General features: G+C 49.0%; 1 pseudogene across 1 annotated transcript in view; it reads left to right on the top strand.

The window, feature by feature from the left end:
- Positions 1–26,543, top strand: part of LOC146835341 (uncharacterized) — a 66,527-nt pseudogene that overhangs the window by 6,971 nt on the left and 33,013 nt on the right. Inside the window, exon 2 of the transcript XR_014960722.1 lies at positions 24,028–24,134. The product of XR_014960722.1 is annotated as an uncharacterized LOC146835341 (transcript). The remainder of the gene's footprint in view (positions 1–24,027; positions 24,135–26,543) is intronic.

Below are 26,543 nucleotides of genomic sequence, written 5' to 3'. Positions count from 1 at the left end.
TGATGTAGCTGCTCTGTAACAGCAGTGTATTTAGATTCAAATATCTAAAACTCAACAGGTCTTTCCTTTTCCTGAAAAGGGTAGGAAAACTTAAAGTTTAAGTGAGTAAATATGTGAAAAGGAATTATAACAAAAAAGATGGCGTTCGTGGGCTTAAGAAGAAGCGGGCATTATCAATGCTGGATTGTTCTCATTGGTCACTGTTCCCAATTACACGTTTATTTCAAACACTGTGACAACAGAACACATGGCTATGTGGGAAAGAGGTCAGCTATGTAGTGAATTGTATTAAGCTCCGAATGAATTTAAGCATGACAGAAACAGTGAAACACATCCTATCTTATTGATATTTTCGGATACGGAAACAACATTTTTCAATCAGTCCCTAAGCTAAAAGTAAAGGCCGTGCTGATGTTTTGCATGTGTTCTGACATGGCGGAAGTAGCCCAGGCGTACTGTCCGTGTAGATTGGATTTCGTAGAAGCTCACACTATCAATGCATAGTTAAGCACATTGCCAGACAATATAGCTATCATAATTAACTAGGACTGCCATGATGTTGCAATCTTTCTACATTCAAGTGATTCCTGCCACCGCCACGCACAGTCATGCACCATTTAAAAATGTGGCAATTAAATAATAGAATTGGGAAGCCCTGTCGGCTGTCACTTGCATTTGCCAAGGTAAGGGCAAAGCTGCAAACTGAGGCAAAACTTGCATGGCTTGGCAATTCTATAATTTAATTGCCACATGTTTAAATGAGCATGCTTATGGCAAATGAACCATCCACACACACTTTTGTTTAAAATAAATTAATACACCCTCAGGCTGCTGTTCAAATAGAGTTTTCTTTCCAGATTTTCCAAGTTGAAGTGAAGAAATCACTTTAAATTTTTACAAACTGCATGTTTTAAATCAATGTAGCAGAGACTTTTGCCAAGGTAAGGGCAAATCTGCAAACTGAGGCAAAACTTGCAGGCCTTGGCAATTCTATTATTTAATTGCCGCATGTTTAACTGAGCATGCTCGTAAACCTGCTGCAGGCAAAAAATACCCCAGTAGCCACGCTTATGGCAAATGAACCATCCACACACACTTTTGTTTAAAATAAATTAATACACTCTCAGGCTGCTGCTCAAATAGAGTTTTCTTTCCAGATTTTCCAAGTTGAAGTGAAGAAATCACTTTTAATTTTTACAAACTGCATGTTTTAAATCAATGTAGCAGAGACATTGCTTTCTGGCAAGACAATTTATCGTTTGTTTTTGCGCCGATGTTAATCTGAGAGAGAGTCGTGTTCATAAGAAAATACACTCTGGAATTTAGTTCTTGCCTTGTCCACTCTTCCTGTTCACTTAATACTTTCATTGCATTCCTCAAGCATGAACACTAAAGTCTGGCGTGCATAAATCTTCCCAACCTCACTATTGCATTTCAGATCTTCTTATAAGAATTAGGGTACGTTTAAAGGACTTTAAAGAGTCCCAGTAGGCGCTCCAATTTCCTGCTTTGCGCTTTCCGCATACACACCTTCACTAATGGTCCCCCTTTCCCGCCTGCTTGCAGGTCCTCCGGGGGTCCCCCTGTCTGTCATACTACCCTGTCATTCAACAGTCTGTTCTGCCACACCAAATATCCCGCAGGGGCTCCTAAAAAAATCTAAGCCCGGTTACCACCTCCCTCCGGAACTTCCATTCTCTGCTCCAAAGTCGTACGGGAACTCCCACTGCTCCTGTATCCCGAATAACCTTTTACTTCCTGGCTTCAGGTTCTGCCAGATCTTGTCGGACCTCCTCTTCTAACCAGCTCCCACATTCTTGAGGAGTCCACAGTAGCTTCTCCAGGGGCCTGTTCTCCGATCACATAAGCTTAAAGAACCTAATGCAGACTAACCTGTTATACCATTCCTTCAAGCCTCGCAAGCTCCTGTAGATGACACTTCTTGCATGTCCTCAAACCCTGCAGGAGCCTCTGCCCTCCTGTTACACCAGACCCAGCTGCATTTGCCCCTCTTCCAGCTCCCGCCGGCGTTCATTTTCTTCCCTTGCACCACGGTCCTGCAGGAGAGCCCGTTCTTCCAGGTCACAAAGGAGCTCGTGTTCTGTCGTGCCCTGGGAAGCTCCTGGGCTCCATTAAAGAGCACCTGTCGTAGCTCTAACATACTCCAGGTGATTCCGCAAGTCCCCCCAGATTTCGCTTTCTCCTTGGGGCTCTCCCACGTCCTCCACACCAGTGCTTCACAAAGACGCTTCTGAGCTCGAAGTCAAGCTGGCTCCCCGCGGCCTCTGTTCATTCATCGTCTGTATAGACAGTTCACAAGCCTCGCTAACTGCGGCCTAGCAGCACATATACCGTTCAGAAAAATCCAGTAGTCAAGGTTTTTCCCACGATGTGACCGGAAAGAGAACAGAAGCGCTATAAACACCTGGATTCAATTCTGACTACCATTGCAAGGGGCAAGAAAGCAAAACACCCACAAATTAGTCAGGGTCGTGTGGGAGGATTCCCTGTCGGCACAGCACGAGATCATATCCGAAATAAAGGCCAGGAACACAAATAACCAGGCGACACATGTATGATCGAGTATGGAGCCACACAATCAACAATGGAAAAGAGATGTAAATATACCACCAGTCGCGGCTCGCGGGGGGGGGGGAGGGGATGTCGCGTGGGGGTGGGGGCCGTGGGGGAGTGTTAAAATACATTTTAAAAAATCCTTATCCCACCTGAGGTCCTGAGCACGCCCGCGCCGCCTCGAGTCCGACTGTTCGTACCTACAGCCCCTCTCAGGCTCTCAGCCAATCCTGGCGCTGCCAGCAGTTCCAGGATTGGCTTAGGGCACTGTTACTGCTCGCCCGCCTGCCCATTAGGAGACCGAGGTTTGAACCTTTGCTCAACCCTCGGTCTCCTAATGGGCATGCGCCAGCCAAAGCAGACACTAGTGTGCATGACTGGGCACGGAGCGAAAATACGCTCACCTTCCCCAATCATGCGCACTTGTGCTGCTGCCTGTTGCCCCTGCCTGGTCCATCTGACAATCATGTCAGTCAACATGACGCCGGACCGCCCACCCCCTTCAGACTCTGAAGGGGGTGGGCGGTCCGACGTCATGCTGACTGACATGATTGTCAGTTCTCCCTCGGCTTCTTTGAACTTAAGTAAACTGATTCAGTTTACTTAAGTTCAAAGACGCCGATGCTGCGGGCAACGCTGCGGGCGGGAGGGCTACGCCGCAACGCCCTAATGGACGCACAGCTACTGCCTAAGGGTATCCTCTATTTCAGTGATACTCAAAGTAGGGCCCGATGGCCGCTTGCAGCCCTCTTGACCTTCAAATGCAGTCCGCTGGGAAACAGTAGCCCAAGCTGCTGTTTAGTTGCTGAACACTAATATTCAGAAAGAAATGTTAAATAAACGGCTAATCATTTATTAACCTGCAAATAAATGCTTGCCCGTTTATTTAACATTTTTAGGTCTTGCCTAAGCAGCGCTTGCGCTGTCTCGTTGAGACATGCAGTATACACTATAGTGTATATAAGCTCCGCCCACTCTCCACCCATCTCCACCCATCATTGTCATTGGCTGGTGTCTTAAATAGTGGCTTCTGATTGGTTGTAGGCTTGTTAGCACCTCCTTATGATGGACATGTCTTCATTTGTGTCCTTCCACGGCTATTGGCCCCTTTACTGCACAGACTACTTTCTTCCGATGCCTTCTCACAACCCCATTGCCAATGCTTGTTTAATTTGTCTCTCCCTACAATGCTTGTTTTATTTGTTTCTCCACACTCTGAGATCTCTGTTTGAATATTTAGGATTAACACAGCCCAAGTCTCGCTTTAATTATTTATTATTTGTATTTTATGATTAATACAGCCCACACCGAGGACCTTCTTTTAATTATTTATAATTAATACACCCCAAGCCAGGATTGAACTCTGCTCTCCAGCTTCAAGGTCGGCAGCCTTATATGTTGCGCCACCGCTCCTCGCTTCAAGACAAGCCCTTAAAAGGGTTTGTTTATCTTTGTTTCCATTGCGTGTGGGGGCACAAGCAGGGACCTAATAGAGTGCTTCTCTATCAGAATGCACTTTTTGGTCCCCCCCGGGGCACAAGCAGGCATCCACTTCAGCATGCCTAAGCAAGCGTGTGAGGAGTGGATGCGTGCGTGTGTGTGTGTGCGTGCGTGCGCACGCGAGGCTGTAGGAGTGGAGGGATGGCGAATTTCGCGACCTCAGCTCTGGCTGCGTCACAGTGCTGCAGCGCTACATTGTTACAATTGCGGCCTCACTCAGCCGCCTTCCAGCATTAATTAATTATTTACCGGGCTGCCCGTGGCGCCAAGCTGTCTGAGTCAGTCACTGACTGACACAGCCCACACTCTGCCGATAAAACATAGGAGGTGCTGGGGCCTGCCCATTAAATCCGGATGTGACCTCACGTGGTCCTGCACTACAGGAAGTGAGGTCGCCAGAGAGTGACATTAAAAAATACATCTTATCGGAGTAACCGAGACGGCGGGCGGGATTTTTGTTTTTCCTTGATGCACTGCTTGGGACGCCCGCCGTGGATAGGATGTAATTAGCGCGAGTCAGCCTTTGTGACAGTGCTTCTGGTGGTGATCTAGTTCAGGAGGTCGGCATGCCTGACTTGCACCAGGCAGAGGATGTTTTTTTAAAGTTCTGTCGGGCCTCCAGGAAGACATTGTGTGGCCCAGACAGGGCTCCGAATCAGATCAGCTCATCACAGTGAGTGCGGACTTTAAAGATAAAGCTCAGTCCGACAAACCGTGTCACAGACCGATTTGCAAATCTTTTGTTTACACTCTGCTCGTGGCAAGCCACTTTTCTTTATTATAGTTCTGTAATCTGTGGACGTTCACAAAACCCAGGACTAGATACTTGGGGGAGATTTCCAAAAGTGAAAACACACTTTAACAACTTTCAACCCGCATACAAACATATTCATCAACAAAATTAGGTGTCATATACGTCCTTGAAGGGAGCATCACTACACCCCCTTACTTCCCCTAGTGACCCTATGCAGTCCCGTTCTCAATGGTATCAACTTCCCTCACATCCCTTACCTAATGCCTACCCACGCCCCTGGGACACGCCCAACAACAGCTGAAGAGCCCGGCAGTACGTGTGCTGCACCTCCCTGAAGAATGCTTTTGTGTCTCGCAGGCTTTGCTCAGGCGAGCACGGTGCTTGTAATGTAAAGCTGTGACTAGGCTCCCTGGCCGGGCCAGGCCTCCCGCCGCCGCTAGGCTCCATCTCCAGTCACTGGAGCCACTCCTCTGTGTTGCAAACACTGCAATCAAATTCTAGCACCTTTATCTTGCGAGACCACAAGGGGGGCGATGGGGGCGCTACAGAGCCTGCGCACCACTCTTTGTGCCTGATAGCCAGTGCAGCCAGTCTTCGTTGACAGCAAAGAACATAACAGTAACATAACAGAAGAATAGGCAGCCGGCACGAATGCGCATCCGCGCATAACTTCCTGAGACAGATCAGCGCATGTACAACCCCCACACTGTATAACTAATCCTGCCGTGAAATTTAACGCATGCGCACCACCCATAAACAACAATTCTCCCTCTAGTGTCTTAATCTTGTTTGTAAAGCACTTCCACCGCTCGCTGTATCCAACCATTTATCTGTTGCTCTGCTCCGTTTTCAGAAGCAGAGCCATGAACAGGGGACAAACTTCTCGATAAAACACATTTTACTATGTAAAAACTGAAAGCCTGCCCTGTGCGCTTGAATTTTCGGATATATTCCCAACACATTTGCGCCCGCCTCCGGCCAGACATGCTATGGCCATCACGAGTAGGTAACTGTGCACTTCCATGCGCCTTCTGCTTAATCCTCCGTCTGCTCTTCCACTGGGGTTGCAGCTAGGAGCCTGCGGTGTCCGTGATGTTAGCGTGTACCCCAGCAAACGCAGGTAAGTGCCGATGGGAACAGAAATTAGGATGTAGCACATGCTCAGTTAAAGCCGGCAAACAATAGCACTGCTTTGTGAGCCCGTAAAATATACCCATCTCTGCAGCCTGAGATAGTGAGAAGTACCGCCTACCACAGTGGTGTCGTTTTGTAATGTGGTAAAGTGCACCTGCCCCTGGCACTCCTGGTCTGGATCCGAACCACAGCTCCTGACAACAAGTGTTTAACACACTGAGCTACCTTATCCACTTGCATCATGGCGGCTTCATTTCATGACGTGTTGCTCCGTCTTGGCATTTGCCTCTGCACTCCTACCAAGGTTGTGCCCTCTTATTCACAATAGGGCCCCTCCTATGCCCCCCTCACAGATTGGTTTCCATCTCCTCACGTTCTCCTGCCTCTTTTAGAGTATTGGACCCCGCCAGCCCAGTGGTATCGCTGCTGGCCTTTAGCTGCAAACTATGTGCTGTATGGTAAATGCTTATAAGGCCTCAAAGGCGGGACCGATTGCATTGCAAATGCTTGTTTAGACCTCCTTACACAGTCTCTGACTCAACCAGACCCCCTACCACCATCTTGCTGGCCTCAGTGCCGCCCTCGGTAACACCACAGACCGTATTTTGTTGCCCCTGGGCAAATGTTTGCGATCACCCATGCTCTAGCTCTTTAATTGGTGGCTTTACCTAAAGAACTCAGACAAATTATTCAACCGATTTATGTGAAGGGCATTTTAGGTAATAGCACTTGAAACAAGTATACAGTTAAGAGATAATAAAGTTAAAGTTCCAAGCCGGGCATGAATTTTAAAAAAAAAGGTAAAATTAATCTCCTAGAAGCCATGAATGATTCAAGAAAGGAAGAAATATGGAGTGGAGACAGAGTGCCAGCAGAATGCAATTATCACCTGCGACCCACCGCCACTTAGTGGCTGTTTTAGAGCCTCGGTCAGAACAGATTAAAAACAAACAAGGACAACACAAAGCTACCCGAGCAAGGGGGTGGGCACAAGGAAATCCCCATGTTGGGGAGCACACTAGTATTGGTTGAAGGTATATCTCGAACGTGACGTCCCGTTAGGTAGCTGAAGCTGAGAGTGTGACGGATTCGTCCGTCGGCGAGGACAGTGAGCGTCACCTCTCGATGGACCGCTGTGTGTGTGAGAAGTGTTATTCCGTCCGCGAGAATAGTGACCGTTACGTCTTCGAAGGAGCGTGACGTGTTGCGCGTCCGAGTAACGGGATGTTATTGTTGCGCCTCCGCGAGCACGTTGAGTGTGACGTCCTCCGCGACTGTGAGTGTCGGGTGCGGCTCCCGCCTCGTGGACGGTGAGTTTCAAGGGTAAAGGCCCCAATCCTTGCCACTGCCACCGCTTCCACTGCTGCGGTTTAGAGTGCTAATGTAATCCATTCTGGGTGTTGGAGTTGCAGTGCCCTCGCTGCTCCATCCCACACTTTATCCTCCTTTCTAGAAGCCTCCCCAATGTAATGTTGCGCGACGGACCGAACCATGACCCGAGGGTCCGCGCGCGTGTGTCAGGGTCTCACCCCCCCCCTTGCGTAGCCGGAGTTGGGCGCGCCCGACGTCCCCTAGGACGGCACGCACAAGTGCTAATAAAAAGCCCAGGGCTCTGGGCGTGGCAGGTTTTACACTGACCACCACTGGCATACCTGTGTGTACTGAGTGTCATTATTTCCAGGCCCCGGGCCCGACATTACACTGGCGACGAGGTGGTCTCGCCACCCCCTCGAGTAATAACCGAACCCTCGCTCTTGCCCAAGGAGCGGTTCCTGCCACCTGCTTTCTGGCCCGGCCCCGGCGCTGCCCCTGGCCCCCCCTGGCAGCCCTGCGAGGTCCCCGGCTGGCCCTCACCTGTGTGCCGACGCTCCTGACTGCCTCCCAGGCCGGCGACGACTGGTTCCTCCTCCTCCGGCTGCCTGCCTCTGCTACGGGGCCTGCGCGCGCGGAACGCTGGGACCCGCCTGCCGAATCTCACGCATCTCGCGTGCAACACGTCGCCCGGCCCTGCCGTTCCCCACGCATCTCGCGTGAGGCCCGTTTTGAGGCAAAGGAAGCCCCTGGCTGGCCCTGTACCCCCCTGGACGGCCCCCCGGCCCTCCGCTCGACCTACCTGCCTGCGGACGACGCCTGGGTGTGCAGTGTGCCCCAGCGGTGAGTCGGTGACGCCCCCGGCTGCCGCCTTCTGCGACCATGGCCACCGTGCCTCCCCTCGAACCTTTCGAAGTCACCGGCACCCCGACGTCTCAAGCCGCACGCTGGAAGAAATGGGTGGAACGTTTGGAGAACTACTTCGTGGCGGCGGAAGTTGCAGTGGTGCGGAGGTGCGCCATGCTGTTGCACCTGGGAGGTGAGGCGATCCATGACATTTCTAAAGACGTGGTGGAAGCTGGGCCGCCCATGACCTACGCCACGCTACGCGACGCCATCACAGCGTACTTTGAACCGTTTGCAAGTGCGGACTATGAACGTTTCCTGCTCCGCCAAGCCCGCCAGCTCCCAGAGGAGTCGGTGGACGTCTTCTACGCCAGGCTCAAAAAACTAGCCAGCACGTGCACGCTCCCCGATGCAGACGACGAGATCCGCGCACAGTTCATCCAAGGCTGCGCGTCGTCCAAGCTCCGTGAAAGGGTACTGGAGGCGGACAACATGCCAATGCGCGACATCCTCACGCTAGGCCGCTCGAAGGAACTGTCCAAGGCCAGAGCCGCGCACATGGAGCCGAAGCCGGCGGTCACCATAAAAACGGAGCCGGTGTGCGCCATCACGGCAGAGGTAGCCGACACCCGCACGAAGCATCCCCAGCGGAGGGGCCCGAAGCCGGTCCAACCGTCTCCCAGCCGAGCCTGCGTGTGGTGTGGAGGAGCGACACCTCATAAAGGGGCGTGCCCGGCCCAAGGCAAAATCTGCAGCGCATGTGGCAAAGCCAACCACTTTGCGAGTGTCTGCCTGTCCACATCAAGGAAGAAGCAAGGGGGCCCGCCCAGGAGGGTGAGACAGCTGGCACCTCTGCCCAGCACCTCCGCTAACAGCGACATGGATGACGACGACGAAGCGGATGTCGCCTCGGTGCACGTCGTGCGGATGCTCAACACCCTGGCCGCGTCCCCGTCAGCCGGACCCATGTGCACAGTCTCAGTACAGGACCAGGCCGTGCCGGCCCTGATCGACACCGGTGCCTCCATCAACCTGATGTCGGCCAGCGTGTACCGGACTCTGAGGAGCGCTCCACCACTCCGGCAACGAGGGTGCAAGTGTATGCCTACGGCACCCATCGCCCCCTACGCCTGTGCGGGGCTTTCAGGACAGACCTGTCCCACGACACCACTCGGCTGCCTACCAAAATATACGTGTCACAGGAAGGGACGGGATTCCTAGTGGGGTGCCGGACAGCCCAAGACCTAGGCCTGATCCACTTCGCCCTCACGGTCCAAACAAGCAACCTCGACCATCTGGTGCAGGAGCACACAGCCCTATTCGACGGGATCGGGTGCCTCAGAGGACCCGCCGTACACCTCCACATCGACAGGACAGTTGCCCCAGTAGCCCTCCGGCATCGACGCATCGCGTTCCACCTACGACCCAAAGTGGAAGCAGAACTACGGACACTGGAGCAAGCGGGAATTATCGAACGGGTAAGCGGACCCACCCCATGGGTGTCACCCATCGTGGTGGCGAAAAAACCGAAACAGCCGGACGCAGTGCGGATCTGTGTGGACATGCGCGTCCCCAACCTGGCCATCAGGCGCGAGCGCCACCTGACGCCAACCATCGACGACATCGTGGGAGAGCTGTCAGGCTCCAAATGGTTCTCCAAGATGGACCTGAGGTCGGGATACCACCAGATCCCGTTGCACCCCGATTCCCGCCCAATCACCACATTTTCCACGCACGCCGGCCTCTGGCGCTACACCCGGCTAAATTTTGGGATCTCGAGCACAGCGGAGGTGTTCCAGAACATTATCCAGAATGTCCTGCAGGGGCTGGAGGGCGTCTTGAACGTCAGCGATGACATCCTCGTCCATGCCCCTACCCTGGATGAACATATCCGACGTCTCCGGGCGGTATTCTCCCGGCTGCAGGAACGAGGCCTGACCCTCCACAGAGACAAATGTGACTTCCTGCGCAAAGACATCAGTTTTTTTGGATACCGCTTCTCCGACCAAGGGATAGGCCCGGACCCGGAAAAGGTTAAGGACATACACGCGGCCCCCGCGCCTACCTCCGTGACAGCTGTCCGCAGCTTCCTGGGCATGGTCACGTACTGCGGGAGGTTCATCCGCGACCTGTCTGATCTCACGGGGCCCCTCCGCGACCTCACCAAAGCCTCCGCCACCTGGGAGTGGGGCCCCGCACAGCAAGAGTCGTTCCAGAGAACCAAAGAAGCGCTCTCGGCCGACACCACCCTGGCATATTTCGACCCCCGGCTCGATTCCCAACTCCTAGTGGACGCCAGCCCGACAGGCCTAGGAGCCGTGCTAGCCCAGCAGCAGAGGTGCGGGGAGTGGGCCCCCGTCGCGTACGCAAGCAGAACACTCACGCCAACGGAGCAGCGGTACTCGCAGATCGAGAAGGAGGCCATTGCGATCCTGTGGGGGTGCCGCCACTTCCACATCTACCTGTATGGACACCCGTTTGTGGTGATCACTGACCACAAGCCCCTGGTCCCGCTGTTCCAAGGCTCGTCATCACGCCCTCCCCCGCGGATAGAGAAATGGGTCCTCCAACTCCAAGAGTTCCAATTCACTGTAGAGTACCGACCAGGCGCCCGAAACCCGGCAGATTTCCTGTCCAGACACGCCCGCCCGGACACGGACATGGAAGCCACGGAGGCGGCCGCTACCGAGGAATATGTCCGGATGATTGTGGAAAGGTCCCGACCCCTGCCGATGTCCCTCAACGAGGTTGCGCTGGCTACCGAAGGAGACGACTGTCTGCAGATGGCCATCCGAGCGGTCGCGTCGGGAGATTGGAGGCCGCTCCAAAGCCCGTCATCCTTTCGCACGCCCGAGGCTCAGGCGTCGCTGAAAGCGCTCTACATCGTCAGGAACGAATTATCGGTGTCCCCCGAAGGGTGTCTCTTGAGGGGCCCCCGCCTGGTGCTGCCCGGCAGCCTCACCCAACGGGCCGCCCTCCTGGCGCATGGCGCTCACCAAGGCATTGTCAAGTCGAAGAACCGCCTCAGGTGCAAGCTCTGGTTCCCGGGACTCGACAAGATGGTGGAAGACACGGTCCAGCGGTGCCCGGTGTGTTTGGCGACCAGCCTACCTGACCCCCCAGCACCCGTGATCACGGAAGAGGGCCCGACCTCGCCGTGGGTGCGAGCCAGCGCCGATTTCGGCAGTCTACCTGGAGGACGACACATGCTAGTTGTGGTAGATGACTACTCGCGGTACCCCGAAGTGGAGATTGTCCCCTCAACTGCAGCGGCAGACGTAATCCCCAAGCTGGAGAAAGTCATGGCCACCCACGGACTCCTCAGTGAGCTGCGCACAGACAACGGTCCACCATTCAACGGCACGGAACTGGCCGAGTACCTGCAATCCCACGGCATCAAACACCGCCGCATCACCCCCCGGTGGCCGCAAGCAAACGGAGAGGTTGAGAGACTGATGAGGACTCTGAACAAAACTATTCAGATTGCCCTGGCAGACGGCATCAACGTCGAGCTAGCCCTCTACCAATTCCTGCGAGAGTACCGGCTGACACCCCACTGCACCACCGGGGTTCCCCCGAGCCACCTGTGTCTGGGTCGAGCGATCCGGGACACTATCCCGCACCACCCTGTGTGGGAGTCATCATCTGACCCACCCAACCGCTCCGCAGAAAATCGACTTAAAGTGAACCAAGAAGCCTCCCGGCGGCGGAGAGCAGCAGACAGCACACTCCAGGTCGGCGACCAGGTGCTAGTGAAAGACCGGCACCCCGGGGGAAAGTTCCGCCTGCCCTTCGAGCTGGCCCCATGGATTGTCACCAATGTACAAGGGACCCTGGTCACGGCCGCCAGAGGCGGTGAAAAGGTAACTAGAAACGTGTCGTTTTTCAAGAAAACCCCGCGAGATGAGGAGGAAGACCTCCCGGAGTTTGAAGACCACTACCCAACCCCATCTCACAGCCCTCGGAAACCCCCAGGAGCGGAAGAGCCCCGGAGGGCGGAGAACGCCGAAACAACCCCCTCAGCGTCAACCGAAAGGGAAGAGGTACCACAAGCGGCGCCGGACCGCCCGGACTCGGTGGAAGCGGGCGGCTCAGAGGACATGTTTCTCACCCAATCGGATGGGCGCAGCCAGAGCCAGTATCACCTACGCCCGCACCCGCGACCATCCCAGAGGTACAGAGACTTTGTGGCTCGCTGTCAGCTGTGGGAGTGAGGGAAGGCTACCCCTCCAGCAACCGACCAAGTAAGACTGTTCTTTTGTTTTCCATGAGACTCCTTAGAGACTGTTAAAGCTGTTTTTTGAGTCGCGATAGGCGATGAGTGTTGTTGGGTTTTTCAATTCTGGGTAAAGGAGGAATGTAATGTTGCGCGACGGACCGAACCATGACCCGAGGGTCCGCGCGCGTGTGTCAGGGTCTCACCCCCCCCCTTGCGTAGCCGGAGTTGGGCGCGCCCGACGTCCCCTAGGACGGCACGCACAAGTGCTAATAAAAAGCCCAGGGCTCTGGGCGTGGCAGGTTTTACACTGACCACCACTGGCATACCTGTGTGTACTGAGTGTCATTATTTCCAGGCCCCGGGCCCGACATTACACCCATGCCTGGTGCAATGAACCTGTCTGAGCTCAGGAAAAGTACAAAAGCACCATGCGGGCCCCCGGGCTCACAAAACAGGCTTCCAAGGGCTCCAGTCTGCTTGGGAAATGCCTGGTGGAATAACAAGCATTGGCATAGCCAAAAGGTCTTGTCTTTGGGACCTTATAAGTGTTTAGTCATGCAACAGTTGATGTTGTTGCACAACGGCTATTGCGCTGCATAACTAAATACTTATAAGGTCCCAAAAGCGAGACCTATTGGCTATGCCAATGCTTGTCAGGCGAGTTAACAATGTGTGGGCATTAGTTGTACCTCATTAGAGCCAGATTAGGACCCAAATATAGCAACAAGCTACAGAAAGGTGAACAGTCCACCTTGTCTCTCTGCATTTTTACTAACTTTTGAACCGTTTGAGCTACAAATAATTTTTTTTTGTTAAAATCTGCAGATTGTACTGTAGACGATGGATTATGTGGCAAACGCGGTAAATCTACAATTATGCGAATATCGCCGCAGACGCAGAATCGCATAATTCCGATGGCCCTGGCCATAACCAGTATTCAGGGTTGCAGCAGAAAAGTTATCAGGTGCTGCTTATGCTTTTTAAAGCTGCCTGTAACCCTGCTTAACAGCAAGTTATTTATCACTGCTACCGATAGGAGAATTAACGAATTGAAAAAGTAAGCAATCAACTAATGTTGTCAATTACCACTTGTAGTAGCAACAGTCATTCCAGGGTGTGAACTGCTTTTGACTGCAGCAAATTAGAGGAAGGCACTGAACTCAGTTACCTGCAATCAAAAAGTCATGAAGTGAGCTGCACTCTTGCCTGAATCACTTCTGGCAGAGTGGACACTGACCTGGACGGAACACGTGTCCGATGACCCATGAAGGGAGCAGCATCGCTTTGTGCATTAAACAAGCCATTATTGAGGAGAGCGTGTGGGGCAAAAAAGCCATACTGTTAGTAATTGGGTTTCTGGTTGTCTGAGTAAGCACCCTGTACAAGCAAAAATCACAATCCTAGTCCGGGTAGGTTAGGTACACACTCAAAGATTACCTGTGCTCTCCCTCTGGTAGCTTGGTACAGAGCAGTCAGGCTAGGCTAAAGAGGCAATGTGTAAAGTATTTGTGTAACACATACACACACACAGACATATTAATACAATGGAAACACCCCAAAAATACTCCATGCAGGTATAGAAAAATCGAATATTATATCCTGAACAAAACAAGACCAAAAAACAATATCCAATCAGTACAAGTAGAGATATGAATTTCAAAAGAATAAGTGTACATGGCAGAGGAGCGCCACATGCACTTAGTTCATATCGACGAGAACGCTGAGCGGGACCTTGAGATTTGAGGGGATATTTTGGAAAGGCTAATGTCCGATGAATAGATTTGAATTTTAAAAGAATAAGTTTAAAAATAGCGCATAGAAGCAAATAGTGTTTTAGGGGTTACTTGAGGTCGTATTGGACCAGGACAAAGTCAACAGTTAAAGCCGACAGTTAAGAAGTATTCATATGTTTGAATGATCTGGATTAATATGTGACTTAGTGTACTTTCATTAAAAACATTGGACTTCCTAAGCACTCCCTTTTGTATATTGTTTTTCACTTTTGTTTATGGTTTCGGAGCAGTAGAACCATTTGAAGGTTGAGTGCTATTGCATACATATTAACAATACAAAACGGCTGTGCGGTCAGTTAGCGCCAATACTGCTCTTTATTTGTAATTAGTTAAAGCTGACCACGATGAAGCATGGGCCAGGTGCAGGAGCCATGCAGGCCCAAGCAACTGAGCACCTTGATCCTGGTCACAAACACAAGATGAGGGGGTTGATGCGTCAACGTCACCCACGCAGTCGAGGAATGCGTTGATTTCACTCGCACATTGTTGACAATGTGTTGATTTCTGAAGCCGATGCGCTTTCTTTCTCCACTCTTGTCGAAGAGATGCGTTGATCATCCTTCAGTCGTGGCTGCGATGCAGTGGTTTCAACTCTGCATCGGTCTATGCACCAGTTTCTCCATGACCTAGATAGACCACCAGTATAGGCGTGGTCTACCCCTGACCTGTTTTCTACCCTGAAGTCCATCTCCTGTAGGAAAATGGACCACAAGTTTTGGAATCTCACCCCTCATTTGCATGAGCCACTTGAGGGGCCTGTGGTCAGTCTGAATCAGGAAGTGAGTACCAAACAGGTATGGCCTCAACTTCTTCAGTGCCCAGACCACAGCAGAGGCTTCTCTTTCTAAAGCAATCCACCTTTGTTCAAGTGCGGAGTAACCTCCAAGAGATTAAGGCTACAGGTTAGTCTAGGCCATCTTAATTAAGTTGTCAAAGTACTGCCCCTATGCCATGTTCTGAGGCATCTGTTTGATCGATAAGCTCTTTGGAGAAGTCAGGGGCATTGCACACAGGAGCTATGCACATGGCCTGCTTAAGGGAGTCAAATGCAGTTTGGCATGCCTCTGTCCACATCTCATTTCTGGGCTGCTTCTTTGAAGTCAGCTCTGTCAAGCGGGTAACAATGGTTCTATATCCCTTGACAAAACTCCTATAGTACCCAGTGAGGCCCAAGAATGCTCTGACCTCAGTCTGGGTTTTAGGGGGCTCCAAGCCATGATAGTTTCTATCTTGGCCTGGAGGGGTTGCATCTTACCCCTGCCCACCAGACGTCCCAAGTACACCACTGACCCCTGTCCTATCTGGCACTAACTGGCCTTTATAGTAAGGCCTGCCTGTTGCAGAGCCTGAAGCACTTCCTGGAGGTGAAAAAGGTTATCTTTCCAGCTGCTACAGAAGACCGATATGTCATCCAAGTAGGCAGCAAAGACCTGGTTCACTAGCCTCTGAAAGGTGGCGGGATCATTCTTGATTCCCAAGAGCATCACTAAACTGGTAGTGGCCCTCTGGAGTGGAGAAGGCTGACCTCTCCTTTGGAATGAGCATCTGTCTTTGTGACTTAGTTTAGCCCTCTATAATCCACAGAAAACCTGATTTCAGGTGTGGTGGCATGTGGGGCAGCTTTTGGTACCAGAATCACAGGACTGGACCAGGGGCTACTAGAGGTTTCTCTCACTCCCAACTACAGCATCTTGGAAACTTCTTCCGTAATGCTAGACCTCAGCTTATCAGACAACCTGTAAGATGTATTCTTGACAGGGAGGTTGTCTCCTGTGTCCACATCATGGGTGCACAAGTGGGTAGTCCCAGGGATGAGGGAAAACCGAATTTCTAGCATGGGAAAAGGTCACATTGAAGTTTGTGAAATGCTCACATTCTCACAAGTTTGTGGTCATATACAAATTGCCAAGGCTTACTACACCTTGCTCCTTCTAATCCCCAGTGTTTGTGTGACTGGATGAGAATTACAGAGAGTTAAAAACATTTAAACCTGGCAAGATCATTATGTGGATATCTATCAGGTATCAGTGGAGCCATTTACAGCAGAAGACTTAAGTATATGACCATACACAGCTTTCTGACTGTACACTGAGACTTTTGGCATCATAAAATGTATGTAGATTACGTGGGTAGGACTCTTGCTTTGCTCAAATGTTTTTTTTTCTACAAAGATGTATTTTCGATTGTTTATAATTAAAAACACAGTAGCAGAGACTCCAACCCAATGTGCTGGCCAGTTTCTACTAGACACCACTTACCATTGACTAGTTTTGTTTGCAAACATTGTAGAAAGATCTACTGAGTCCCAAAGCATTCTGAGAACACTCAAGTACTGTGCCTGAGGTTAACATTAGACATTGGATTCAATGTAATTTCAAACTCCAACTCTTTATGTGCGTAAACACGATAAGTGGTAACATATATATATATATAAATATATATTTTACTTTTTCCCAAGAGGTGCCAGCACTTTCAGTATATTTTTGGCAGCTCCTTTTTGTACCTGTGGACGAAAGTCCTGTTCGTCTTTGACGTTGTAGCTCTGGTTGGATATTGGCCTTGTTGTGTTTGTTTTTACTATGTTGTGCTGTGTGTGATTTCCATCCTGTGCCAGAGTATGCCTTGACCGCATGACTTTAATACTTCACCACCCCCTGGAGAGTCAATTACTCAAAGGAATAACTTGGTTTTTAAGTTACAGCGTATTAGACACCAAGAAAATCTCACACCTGCTCGTGTACCCTGACAGCACCTGCCTGAGAGTACCCAGATCGTGTTCTACTGGGTGTGTTCAGCTGTTCTGGTCAGCACTTCTAGTATAAGACTTGTAAAACTCTCTGTTACTAAACAGTGTCCTGGCGCTGACTTACTGATTGAACCAAGGAAGGACTGGCATCTTACCAGAAATCAGAAGTACTAAAAAGCCAAGTTTTCCGCTCCCGCCTGAAAGAAGAAGGTCAGGAGGTTATACCATATTTTTATGGTACCCAGATAGAAACTTCTGTGACCCCAGTTCATTCTTTTAAATGCAAGTACCACCAAAGTTCTGGAATTAGATGATCTAAGTGCTCTGCAGTGTGTGTACCATCTGAATTTCTGGCTTGATTCTTGTGGTCCTTGTTTGTGTAGTGCTTTATACGCAATGCACAATGCTTCAAGATGAGCCCTCGCCTTCACTGGGAACCAGTGTAATGTTTGATGGTATTCCTGACAGAAACATACTTTGGTGTGCGGGAGAGAACTCTTGCAGCCGCATTTTGCAGCACCTGAAGTTTCCTTAGATGCCAGTAGATTAAGATAGAGGCCATTACAGTAATCTAATCTACCCAATATCAAAGCTGATATGACCAGTTATTGAAATCTTACTGGGATAAACGGCAGGATCTTTCTAATTTTCCTCAGAATGAAAAAAGTAGAAGATGTAGGGCGTTAACTTGCGCCGCAAAAGGGAGTTTATTATCTATAATTATCCCAAGTTTTTTGGCCTTTACTATCGGTACTGGTAGTTCACCAAGATTTGTTGGCCACCAGTCTGGGGACCAAAAAAGAGGGATAGTTTCCAAAGAGGGCCACCTCCATTTTGCTAGAGTTAAGCTTCAGGCTATTAGCGCTCATCCATGAGCTTACCGCTAGCATGCAGTCATGAAACTGCTTTATAATGGAATGTGGCTGGTTCCTAACTGATACAACTATCTGTGTATCATCAGCATACAACGTTAAGTCGATCCAAAAGCTTTTAGAACTGGGGCCAGAGCCGCAATATACATATTAAAAGGGGCCGGGCTAGTTGATGAAGCCTGAGGCACACCACAAGGGAGCCGAAAAGGATCCGATTTAAATGGGCCCCTAGCCACAAATTGGATCCTATCTTCCATTAAAGATTTAGTAGGTATAGAGCCACCCCCTGCACCCCAATTTCTGCTAATCTGTCCACCAGAATGGTATAGTATGGTGGACAGTATCGAAGGCAGCCGATAGAGCTAACAAAATCAGTTTAGCCTTCCCTCCATTGTCTAAGGCTATCCTTATTTCTTCGAATGATTTAATCAAGCCAGACTCGGTACTATGACCAGTTCTAAACCCTTGTTAAGTATCGTCCAAGCAATTGTATGTATTAATGTATTACACAAACTGTATTCATAGCCCTCTCAACAAGTTTAGCAGGAAATGGTAAGCGTGATATGGGACGATAATTATTGACTTCCACCGGGTCTCATTTCTTTATTTTTAAATCGCCAGGATTGATGCAGTTTTCCATATTTTTAGGGAAAACTCCCCTCCTAAAAATATGATAAAACCTATTTGTCAAGTTATTCGCCACTAAATCCTGGGCCATTATTACCACTACCACCACCACTGGGCACGGATCGATTGGTGATCCTGATTTAGTATGTGCCATTAGTTCTACCACTGACGCCTTTTCCAGGCCTGCAAATATAGCAAAACAAGGTTCTCCAGAGGTGCTATCTACTGCTTTCTTCCTCTCTATAATAAAGGATTTGTCCTTCATTGTACTACTACCTGCTTCTTTGTAGATGCTTGCCTCCTTGTTCACAAAATGCTTAGCAACCTGATCGGAAAGCAATTGAGTTGGAGGTGTTACTGGAATGGATGGGGAAGAAAACGACATCACAGTTTTAAAGAGCTCCTTAGAGTTATTTTATGCACCCTCAATTCTTTGTGTGAAATGTAAGGTTTTTTCACTCCTTATCATTTCCTTATACTTGCTTAATAATTGCTTATATTTTAGTGCTTCTAAAGGATCGTAGGCCACTCTCCAGATACGTTCCTGTTTTTTACAACTTAATTTACAGAGCTTCATTCTATCTCCGTACCACGGGGCAGTCGGGCGGCCCCGTTTCGAACCTACCGAGATCAGGGGGGCTAGTTGTGAACCGCTCGATTCCAGCCAGTGATTGTAGTTACCAGCATTTGTATCTACATCCTCCCCATATTGTGGCTGAGACTTAGCCAGGTTAACCTGGAAATCCTGTTCATTGATCCTGCTCCATGGTCTCAGTGCTCTTGTACTACCAATTCCACCGGTCCGGGGGGAGGACACTGTTACCCCTATTTGAAATAGGATGGCTGAATGGTCTGACCAGGTATTTGGCAGAATAGCCTGACCCTGAATATTATGATTATTAGTAAACATCCCATGCCTTTAAACTGTTGCTGGGCGCCCAATGACTCGCGGTAAATAATAGCCAGGCACTCTTTCCTATCCTTCTTATCTAATGTAAAAATCCCATACCATGGTGGAGTAGCCTCTACCAAACTGGGACCAGAGGCCCCATCAGTCCAGGACTCTGTGATGAAAATTAAATCACTACCTTGACTTTCTGTAAATTCAGCACACTCATGACTGTGTGTGACTAAAGATCTGGCGTTAAATAAGGCGCAGTTTATGGTTTTAGGAAAAGGCGTATTCCTACCTATGTTAGCTTTCCTACCTCCCGGCTGTCTAACACCTTGACCAATGAAAGCTAGAAGGATCGAATTACAAACAGGACATAGCCGGTCCCATGCTTGCCCCTCTTTCCCCATATTAATGCATGCAATACAAACCTTTCCCCTTGGATTTAACCTCCATAGTTCCTCCCTTGATTTTCAGATGCTGAGGATGTGATGTAAAATGGGCAGATTGCCTTTGGTGCCCCGCCGGCGTGCCCGCTGTGCGCGAATGCGCCGAGGCTACTGCTAAATACTCTCCCATGTGGGAGGGAGGCGTGTCCCCGTACCGGCCCTAATTAGATTTCGCTGGTCTGGTCTTTAAAGATTCCTCCTACGCGCTCAGCCTTCTACTAGTGTAAAATGTAAAAAGGTATAAATAAATAGTAAATCTATAAAATAAACAGATCCTCTACCGGTAAAGAACACCGGTCATAGATGGCGCCCATGTTGCGGAGAAGTTGGCGGTGTAACTTGATACCCGCTTAACATAAGGACCAATAAAAGGTATTGGCAGGTATTGATCTGCTTTATGTAAGAAGACCAAATTGATGTTGGTCTCTCAACACCTACGAATTATAAGTATGGTTTTTTATTATTATCATTTTTAAGCAGAGTGACAAGACAATGGTCCTGATGAATGCCATGAATTCACCTCAGTTTGGCAGAAACATGTTGACCTGACCTAGTCAGATAGGAAACATTTTATCCCTATCGTCACACTCCTTATTTTAAGATCCATCCCTAAGGGAGAGCCAATAAATAATTTTTCTCCTTAGAGAGATGGTTTTAAATCACATTTGATATTATTTGCACTCTGCCCCCCATTCACATACTCACATTGGAGTGTTAAAACACCTCAGCTCCTCTCCTAAGGGAGAGTAGAAGCCCACACAGTGTACCTTGCGGACACTGTGTGCAAGAGGGGACCCAATGATGAAGCATGTCACCATCATGGTGAGTGAGGGTTCTCGTCTTTAAAAAACTAATATTTTTGAAGGTGTGTGTTCTGTGCACTTTTGTAATTTACCTTTTGATATCCTCTCCACTACGGTATATTTTTGTGAGCCCATGTTGCGGAGCCAGGCACCTCCAGAAGGCGCTGTACGTGCGGTTACAAGGAAATTAAACAGCTCCTGTACCCGACATCTGCTGAGAGTCCCTAGGTGGAGGGTCCTGCTGGGTGTGTTCAGCTGGTCTGGTCAGCACTTCGTCTAGCTCATTTACCTCACAGATCCTGCCTGAGAGTACCCAGATAGGGGTCCCGGAGAATGTTTTAAGCTGTTCTGGTCAGCACTTTTTCAAGCTCCTGGACCTGACAGCTCCTCCCAGATAGTACCCTGAAGGAGGGTCCTGCTGTGTGTTTTCAGCTGCTCTCCTCAGCACTTTTTCCAGCTCCATTTCATTGCACTGCACTTGAATCCCTTAAAGTTTTATTTTCACAAAGTTGATCTCTCTAATTCCTGCAGTTCACTGGTCTGGCATTTCTCATGGGCTGTAGCCTCTTGTCTCTTCACGCTTCTTGTGCCGTACTTGCCTGAGCATTATTGTGATTTGTAACTTTTCAAGTCTCCATGCTCACTGGCTCAAATATCTTTTCATGTGGCTGTTGAGATCTAGAGTTCAACTGCTTTTAGCACACACTGGTTTCTCAAACATTTCTAGAAGTCTCAATATTTAAACTCTCACCAAATCTCTCAATACCTGGAACGTTTCATGGTTGTCAATTCTTTACACCAGCTGCTTTATATTCAAAGTCACTGCAGAAACGCTATTCCAATTCCAGAAAAGAATACAGCGTCAGCAGGATATATAGCGAAACTTGAATCTTGCCACTTATTGTGTCCTGCTGCTGATGTGGGGCTACATCTCCCAGCAGCCTTGAGGAGCCTGCATCAAGGAGGAGGGGCCCCACAGATCCAGAACTTAAATGCGCTTTTTGAGTCCCGCGGTCTGTCTTTGCCCATCATTGACTGGAAGAGGCCGGGCTCGGACATCCCTCTTGGTCCCTGGACTCAATACTAACACACAGTGTTTGTTTAGTAGCCTGGTGTTTTGCGCACTGTAATCCTAAAGTGTACCCTATGGGGATAAACATGTCGGGCCGACCTAACTAAGTGAAACATGGGCAAACATACCCTACCTGGGGATAGAAACAATGCCAGAACCAAGCCAACAGGGGGTATCACGCTTGATTCCTTCCTCGCTCGTGCTGTTGGAGTGATTACCAAATAAATTAATCTTGCATAGAGATGTCTATCTTTAGACCTTGGTGAGGGCCCAAGCTGTCCTTTATTGGGTCAGCCTGGGTACCATATACGTGCGGGGAATAAGGATCCCCCTGCTACTTGTTGTCCATCATCTAATGTGCCTGAAAAACCAGCTTATTCATCATCTACTGGTTTACTTACTAACTCTGGTTCTACTAATGTAAGTGACTATTGACCTTTGTCCAAAAGAAAGCGGGTACATCAAATGTACTTCAGACCTGCTGCTGCAGCGTCTGCTTCATTCAGTTTTAAACTGCCATGTCGACCTGGCAATTGCACCCACTTGCCTGGCCTAAACTTTCTCTTTGACTACATATAAGTCACCCCTAAGGTAGGCCCAAGGCAGCCCCATGGGCAGGGTGCACTGCATCTAAAAGGTAGGACATGTGTTTTTAGATGTCCTGATAGTGAAATACTGTGAATTTCGTTTATCACTGTTGCAAGGCCTATCTCTTCCATAGGTTAACATGGGATTAACATTTCAAGTGCAGATTCCCTTTGGGAACTGATAGAAATTTGGAGTTTGGGTTCTCTGAACTCACAATTCAAAAATATATCTTTTAGTGAAAATGGTTTTTAGATGGCTTAGCTATAGATACCAACATCGCTCAGACACATTATATAGTGTGTGGGAGGCAGACCTGCAAAACTAGGCCAATTTCCATAAAGGGTAAATTAATTGGGAGGGTTTGCGAGTTCCCCTATCTGGGTATTATGTTTGATTCGCAGAATTGCTGGTCACCTTGCCTCTCAAATCGCTGTATGCGATTTAACCAATCTTGCCGGGCACTGTTTGGGTTTGCTGTTAGTGTTGGCTGTGACCCTGATGTAAGTTTACAAACTGAAGTGCCTTCCCGTTTTGACTTATGGTGCAGCCATATGGGGGTACTGTGACTGTACAAAATTACAGCAAGAGGAGAATAGTTTTTACAGTAGGTCTTTAGGATTGGGCTCAGGTAACCCTATTTATTTTTTATTTATGAAGAACCGAACCTAGCATATGTGGAAGATACAATCAGATCTGCCTCTTTGCTTTTATGGATGGCGGGTTGAAGCAATCAGCATACTACTTTTAACCGCAGTGTGATCCTGGATTGTTTGAACTGTGAGTAGGGTCATAAGATGCCGTGGCTGGACTATATACGGCGCACTGCCGAATCACTGGACACACCTGGGCTGTTTACCTGCCCAGAAGCACGGACCAAGGGTGAGCCGCCGCGAAGGTCAGGGAATTATTCACCAAGCGCACCTTAGAGGACAGCGAGAGGGTGGCCCTCGGGAAATCAACATTGAGAGATTATTTGGTAATTCTAACCAGTGAAGGGCCTGAGCCTTATCTTTCACCTGTGAGGAATCCAAGGCAAAGGTCCCTTCTAACTAAATACCAAAAAGGCTCAATTAGATCTCCCCTCTGTTTCCCAGCTGGCCAGTTTGACCCAAATCTTCTACAGTTCTGCCCATGTGATGGTTTTTCCCTTCAAACGCTGGAGCACTTTACTCTGCACATTCTATGAACCACTTTGGCGCAGGCACTTGCTGTCCATTCTAAGGACCTGTGGTTTCCGCCAACACAGACCGGCCTTTCTCTACCTTCGTATGCTGTCTGAGCCGGCAGTTTGTTCTTCTGTAGGTGCCTTCCTATTGGCGGAATACGGCACATTTTTAGCACATCTAGATTATAAATGGGTATTCTTGAATCTGATTTTTAATGTTCTTAATGATTTTGTACTTCAATCTCATGTAGCTATGTATTCTTCATGTGCTTTTGTCACATTGATATTTATTGTCATATGTATGTTTTACTCTTTTATGATTATTTTTTAATAATCGAATAAAGATTTACAACAACAGCAGCATCTTGCTAAACTGTTGATTGCTAAGCCGTGTCCAAACATTCATGCTTTAGTATTATAGCTATTGGTGCAAAGTGGCTGCCACAAAGTCTCGCAAGAGTTTGATCCTCTTGGAAAAATCTAGTTCCTGCCAAGATTTCCTCCCCATTGCCAGTGGCCTATCACACGAGTCGGCACATGACTGCATGTGCCCAATGGTAGCTGCTCCTCTTCTTGTGCTGAGGTATTTCCTTGTTTTAATTCAATGACCGAACATGACGTATGATCTGTCCATCAAAGCATGTTTATATCTGTAATAAAAGTGATTGTGTTTCTTTTTCAGCTGCAGAACACCACAGCCTTTTTACCTCACGCCACCTGCGCAGTCGTATGCCAGAGGTTCGATCAGTAAATCTTGTGGGCTGCCAAACACATCCAGTCTTACACCTGGTAAGTCAAGTTAGTATATCAATGGGAATAACTCTTAATATCATATTCTTAAAACCTGGCTGCTGCAGACTTTGTTGTTAGGGATGCTGAGGACTACAACATAATTCCCATAATTCTTTGCTAAGGCCCTGAGTGGGGGGGAGCTGAAGCGCATAAACTCCCACTGGGACACCCGGGGCACAGGAAATCTTACTGCTGCAGACTTTTGTTGGGGCTGCTGAGGGCCACAAAGCCCATAATTCTTTGCTAAGCCCCTGAGGCGGGGCAAGGTAAAGCGCCGGTGGAGCGCATACTCTTCCGCAGTGCGGGACGCACCTGGGCTGGGCCATTTCTTTTGAATCAAAGTTCCAAAAATCCCCTTAGGTAAGCAGCAACCTTTATCTCATGATATTTATATTTTACCTATGCCCGGGCCCTGACTGGGTGGTAACTGCAAGTGTAAACATTTACGGGCTGGCTGTGTTATTAATGTGCTTCCTATGATTGCTAGTCTGGTGGGCCTTGTCTACATCCTGTCACTCAAGGGTCTTTATTTTATTTTCATCAATCAAAGATGTAATTGCAAAGAGAAAGATGCCCCGGGTCAAGGATCAAGACAAAACCCATTGTGAGTACTACAATGAACTCTTTCTGGCCAGAGCAGTAGGGTTGGTTTGCAGGCCGGCGCCATTCCCTTGATTTAGGTCTGTGTCCGGTTGCTCCTGTTATTCTCCCCCCAAGCCGGTCAGTCATCTGGGGAATCATTGGCTACTGGCAGTGGACCAGCAGCTGATTCTGAGGGCCTGGAATGTTTGCGATGAGAGTGGGCTCAAATGACTCAATAATCTCACAAGTGAGCGATGGAAGACCACCAGCCAAACGGATAAGACCGCCAAAACGGGCTGGTATCATGAATAAACACCCTGTCAAGTGTCCTGGAAAAGATTCCCCAGCTATAGTGTGTAATGAAGCATCGAGGAATAACTTTAGTGATAGTAATGAAATCATCCTGGATCAGCGACTTGAGCAATTCAAGGTGATTATTGAGGCCAGCTTGGCTCCTTTGGTGGAGAGGTTGAGGATGATTGAGTCTACTGTTCAAGACTTTGATAGAATGCACAATGAAGGGGCAGGGCCCACAAGCACAGTGCTGGTTGAGACGGATCATGCCGCAGCTATCCAGGAAGGGCCGGCACAGACACCGCCCTCTGGTTCTAGCGACGTAATACCTGCTGCATGTATCCTATGGGCCTATGGCCCTTTAAAGTCTCAAGCAGGGGGACTCAGTTCGTATGGAAACTAAGAACAGTGTATTGATACAGAAAATGAACGAGCAGGTTTTTTTTTTAACACAGACTTTATTACATTTTCTGTTTTGTTGAAAATCACATTACATTCCATCATGTGTATGTTAAATACGTAACATCATATAGAACCAATGATGACAATGGTTACACAGCAAGTAATGGATTTATAAACAATGCTTCTAGAGGTGATCCATTTACATATACAGGTCGCAGATATGAACACGGTGGAGTAAACCAAATATATGTTACACATGGAGAAATAATATGATGACACCAATCATAACTAAACTATCCAATATCGTGCAGCTAAGTAATAAATCTGAGTCAAGATCAAAAAAGTAAACAGAACAACACAAAAAAGACAAAAAAGGTGTGCTACTATGAACTAAGTGTCTGTTCGAATCCTTTGCCGGGCTGGGCAGGGCAAGAACACCGGGGCCCGAGGGGGAGGGGCAGGGGGATTTGGGGGGAGAGAAAGGAAGTAAGGAAAGGGCACGGTTTGCGCCCTCCGTAGCCGATCAGTCATCGGCAAGAGTGTCATCTTGTACTGTTCCAGTATTTGGGCCCAGTTCAGCGATATTTGTTTCTTGCTCAACCCTCTGTACTCTTCGCGTTGCAACGCCTCTCTCTCAGCAGTGGCCCATTTGATAACCTCCTCCCGCCATTTCCCTTCGCATCGCGCCCTATGCGATTTCCACCGCTCCGTGATGAGTCTCTTGGCCAGCATTAAGATGAGAGTCGTAAAACGACGCAGTACGTTTGCCTTCTTCGGAAGAGGAAAGAGCCCTAGAGGGTAGGCCTCGGGTATATACCAGGAGGAGCATTCAGTAAGACATGTAAGGCCTTGTATAACCTCTGTCCAAAATTCTACAAGGAAGTGGCAAGCCCATAACATGTGTTTAAAGTCTGCTTCTGGGTTGTGACACCGAGGACTCTCCGAGGATGAAGTTGGGTACATGCGCTTTATCACCATGAACGAGCAGGTTTACTAAGCTCGCACGTGGCGAATCATTCACGTTTAAACCTTCCCCCTGATTGCTGCCCATATGTTGCCGTTTTGATAAATGCGCCACCTTTGTCCCCTTCTGTTTGAGAATCTACCGTCCAACTTAAAAATAAGGTC

This window comes from Triturus cristatus, chromosome 4_2 (assembly GCF_964204655.1).
Source record: "Triturus cristatus chromosome 4_2, aTriCri1.1, whole genome shotgun sequence".
Taxonomy (NCBI): domain Eukaryota; kingdom Metazoa; phylum Chordata; class Amphibia; order Caudata; family Salamandridae; genus Triturus; species Triturus cristatus.
This window is presented reverse-complemented; position numbering and strand designations above follow the sequence as displayed.